The sequence below is a fragment of the Cupressus sempervirens genome, chromosome 5, assembly GCF_028749045.1.
Source record: "Cupressus sempervirens isolate cs-2001-9-10 chromosome 5, ASM2874904v1, whole genome shotgun sequence".
NCBI lineage: Eukaryota > Viridiplantae > Streptophyta > Pinopsida > Cupressales > Cupressaceae > Cupressus > Cupressus sempervirens.
The window spans coordinates 837,022,522-837,027,418 of NC_143122.1; the positions used below are offsets into that span (position 1 = coordinate 837,022,522).

The following is a 4,897-nucleotide window of genomic DNA, read 5'->3' on the forward strand; positions in this document are numbered from 1 at the left end:
CTCCCTTCAGAAATCCATGGGTTATTTTTAGTACCTTCATTTTATCCTCAAGGGAATCAAATTTGAGATGAGAATCCCTTGGCATAGACATAAATACAATTTTCTTCTTAATGCCATCTTTCCTACTTGTGAATCAAGAATGGAGGTCACAAATGTTCGACCACATTTTCAAAAATTTGTAATGATGGTGTAATCTTACAATAGTTCCTCCCTACCATGCAATGATGGTGTAATCTTACAATAGTTCCTCCCTATCATGAATAGATCATTTAAACCAAATCTTTGGTTGCTTTAGGAAATTTTATGACATCACATTGTTGTTTTCCTCTAGAAATTGAGTTCCTAGAAGGAAATGTCATCACAATGATTTTGGATAGCCATGACTATTGACCCTAGAAGGAAATTATTTCCTCTATAATATACACCCCACCTTTTAAGCCTATACATTTTCAACTAAGAATGAGAGGATAAGTTCTAAGTGTCCCAACAAACAACTTTCGCCGTGTTTATCAAGCATCATGCATAACATTTTGTTTATAATTTCACATGTATTAAAACATTTGGATCAGCTCTTTACATTTAATGTATAATCTCACCTAAAATTCCATTCCACACAATTTTTAAAAATTAATTAATTTAAAAAATTCAAGAAACCATTTATTCAGAAAAGGTTCCTAAATACTCAGTCCCTCTGCATATAGCATTAATCAATGTTCACATCAAATATATTCTCACAATCATTGTCCTCAGTGAATCCATCCAAGAGTGAGAACCCATGGAGGTGTCTCACAACCATTGTCTACAGCAAATCCATCCAAGAGTGAGATCCTGTGAAGGTGTCTTCCAATCATTGTCTTCAGTGAATCCACTGAAGAGTGAGATCCCATGAAGGTGGCTACTGCAATTTTTATAATGCAGGTTAGTACTTCATGAAATATAATTTTTATAAATTATAAAGTGAAGTTATTGTAATAAATCTTTTGTTTGTTGGTGAAATTGAAAAGTTCTTGATGAATTTAATAGAGATCATTTTTTTGCTGAGTGCAAGACTTCATCATGATAATGAATGAAGTGTGGATTGTTTTCTGAACAATTTAAAAAAAAAAATCCCTCAGTCATTAGTTCTTAGCCAAAAAGATTCTGCCTAACACTTGTGCTCTGATATCAGATAGCTGAAACAACTGAATAAATGAATAATCGCCCATCAAAAGAAAAATCTGAATTGCTACCCATTTAAGAGGGAGATTTTGAGAAGCTTGCGCAGAGGGGCTGAAAGTCTGCAGCACTTGCTTACTGTATTGCCAAGAGGCATCCTAACTTTGGTTTAAATGTTCAGACTATTGTCCAACAAATGATTTTGGTAAGCGTGGACAGGAGCTCCTGGCAAGGTAGAGGAGCTGAACAGAATCCACATTATGATGCCAAAGTATCTTCAATTTCCACACCAACACCCGTGACCTAGTCCCGTGATGACCAATTTCCACACCAATACCTGCGACCTAGTCCTGCCATGACCAGTGGCCAATGCGAATTAGGGCAAGACTAGTCCCCCATGGGCAAGATTGGCCACTCTCAAGATATCTCTCCTCTTAAACTCAGGAGAGAATTGAACTCAAGACCATGGGGAACTACCCACAACCTCGAGCAAACTTACACCAACACCAACACTTGTTGATAAAATTTAGCAGTTTCCCATTCACACGCCTACTAGGCATGATTAACCAAATGTTCAATTGTGACATCTATATAAATTTTAACTATACTCATCTTTGTCGTGTAAAACAAATCTTGTATCAGGAACATAACCTGCATCTTTCATCAGCAGAGACAAGCTCTTCAGAATTGCATAAATGTTTTCAGATTGTGGCTGTTATTCATCTCCGATAAGGAATGCATGTACCCTGCCATTAACCTCTATCCAACTCCATCCTGGCTTCTTTGTCAATCCCCTTTCTTCCATCAATTTTCTCACTTTTGTTACATCACCCCACCTTCCAGCTGCAGCATAAATGTTCGACATCAGCACATAGTATCCAGTATTTTCAGGAATCATCTCGAAAAGATGATCTGCCACACGTTCTCCTAGCTCTATATTACTGTGGATTCTGCAGGCAGCAAGCAAGGATCCATACATATTGGCGTCAGGTTCAAAAGGCATCTTACTAATGATGTCTAGAGCTTCATTGAACTGTCCAGCACGGCCAATAAGATCAACCATGCATGCATAGTGTTCTCTTTGTGGACGGATGCAATTTTGACACATGCAATCGAAATATCGCCAGCCATCATCAACTAAGCCCGCATGGCTGCAGGCAGATAGAACTGCAACGAAGGTGATGTGATTGGGTTTCGAACCTGCACGTTCCATTTGATGGAAGAGTTCCAGAGCATCTTTACTGTGACCCTGGATGCCATTTGCAGATATCATGGTGTTCCACGAGGCGACATCTCTTTGAGGCATTCTATCAAACAGCAGCTTTGCAGTTTCTATATTTCCACATTTTGCATACATGTCTATTAAGGAATTCGACACAAACACATTAAATTCATATGCATTTCTGATTATGAAATTGTGGATCTCCTTTCCCTGTCGCATGGTTGATAAATGGGCACATGCCAAAAGAATGCTCAGAATAGTTACTGAGTCAGGTTTCATACCTGACCGTTCCATTTGACTAAAGAGTTCCAGAGCCCTAGTTTGGTGAGAACTTTGAGCATAACCTGCAATCACTGAATTGAATGAGATTATATCTTTTGGTGACATTTTATCAAAAATTCTGTAGGCCAACTCTGGGCTTCTGCACTTTGCATACATGTCTATAAGGCCATTCTTTACAAAGGCATCTGAATCAAATCTATTTCTTATAATGTAACCATGAATTTCCCTACACAAATGCCGAGAAGCAAGGCGGGCACATACTGGGAGAAAGTTTGTGATAGTGGTTGAAACCACCTTGGGACCTATTGCTTGCATTTGCCGGAAAATGTTTACCGCTTCCTCATCTAGATAATTCTGAGCATACCCTGCAATCATTACACTCCAGGAGACTGCATTTCTGCCATTAAGTCTATCAAAAACTCGACGTGAAATGTCTACCATCCCATATTTAGAATACATGTCAATAAGAGAATTTGCCACAAAAACAACTGAATCGAGTCCTTTCTTAATTGCATAGTTATGAATCTCCTTACCCTGCTGCATAGCTCCTACAAGGGTACATGCTGGGAGAACACTAGCAACAGATATTGCATCAGGCTCGACACCTGATTTTTGCATATGATAAAACTTTTCCAGAGCCTTACCACCGTAACCTGCCCGAGCAAAACCTGCAATCATTGCATTCCATGAAATGACATTTCTTTCAGACATGTTGTCAAACACTTGGCATGCAATCTCTAAAACCCCACATTTTGCATACATATCTATAAGTGCATTTCTAACAGCAACACAAGAATCAAACCCAAATCTACATATGTAGTTATGGATATTCTGGCCCTCTTGCAGAGCTTCTAAGTCAGCACATACCGGAAGAACACTCACCAGCGTCACAGAATTGGGTATCACACCAACCCGTTCCATCTGATCAAAGAGTTCGAGGGCTTCATAACCACACCTATTCTGTGCATAACCTGCAATCATTGAATTCCACGACACCAGATCTCTTGCAGCCATTTTGTCAAACACTTGCCGCGCATCCTCGGTGCAACCACATTTCATATACAACGCAATAAACCCATTGCCCACATAAACATCAGACTCAAATCCTCCCTTAATTACATAACCCTGAATTTCCATGCCCTGTTGCAGTGCAGAAATATCAGTGCAGGCTTTGAGAACAAAGGGAAAGGTGAAATTATCAGGTTCGACACCCGCCGAATACATCTGATAATACATACCGATAGCTTTCTCAGGAAAACCATTATTAGTATACCCCTTGATCATAACATTCCACAAGAAAGCATGGGTATTTTGCTTGGGTATTCTATCAAACAGTTGGTGTGTATCCAGCAGGTTTCCACACATAACATAAAAGTTGAGAAGCTTAGACTTCAAAAACCTGTCTTCTTGTAGTCCGCTGAGTATAATGTGAGCATGGACTTGCTTCCCTGGTGTCAAAGTCTTGGAGGCATCTAACAGAGATTCATACGCCTTATAATTTCCAGCAATGTCATTTGAATCTAAAGCCAAAGCGGTTTCTTCCAGTGTTGGTATCGTTGAAGTTGTAAGTTTTGCATTTACTATTGCTCGTAATACACGAGTGAATTTTGCAGATTGAACGTCCAGCTTGGCCTTAAAATCCATCTTCATCCTTATGGCCGCCTCCAACCAGTACCAACAGTTTTGACATTGATGAATCAATATTGATGCCCGTGCCAACACAGTTGAAATTCAGACTTACTATTCGTTTTTAATATCTTTACCTAGTTACTGGGAGGAAAGCAAGATGGATTGTTTTATAGTCTACAATGTGTAATGGTGTGTATATGTGGCTCTACCATGGTTTGTAGGTAATATGAGACTGCCACAATAATATTCAAGCAGAATGATAAGGGAGACAATTAGGCTGGTTTTAAGCTTAGTTGCAAACGATTTGATAACTTTTGTTTTATATATATATATATATATTATTAAAAAATTGTTTAATGTTTTTATTAGTTTCTTTTTATTAATTTGTATAGATTATTAAAAAAATTGTTTAATGTTTTCATTAGTTTCTTCTTATAGTGTGAAAATTCTAAAATTCTGAAGTTTCTAAATTGTTATATTTTTAAAATCATTTTTACACAATAATTTATGTTTTCTCATTGGTTAAGATTAATTTTATCATTCAACTATAAAAAACAAAAATAATCTCTAAAGGTAAGTATGAATTAGAGAAAACACTCATACAAAAAA

General features: G+C 37.8%; 1 pseudogene across 1 annotated transcript; it reads right to left on the reverse strand.

Moving 5' to 3' along the window:
* Nucleotides 1-1,093: 1,093 nt before the first annotated feature.
* On the reverse strand, nt 1,094-4,574 carry LOC149558478 (pentatricopeptide repeat-containing protein At4g21300 pseudogene; annotated as a pseudogene). The gene has a single exon (XR_016364717.1). The product of XR_016364717.1 is annotated as a pentatricopeptide repeat-containing protein At4g21300 pseudogene (transcript).
* Nucleotides 4,575-4,897: the final 323 nt, after the last annotated feature.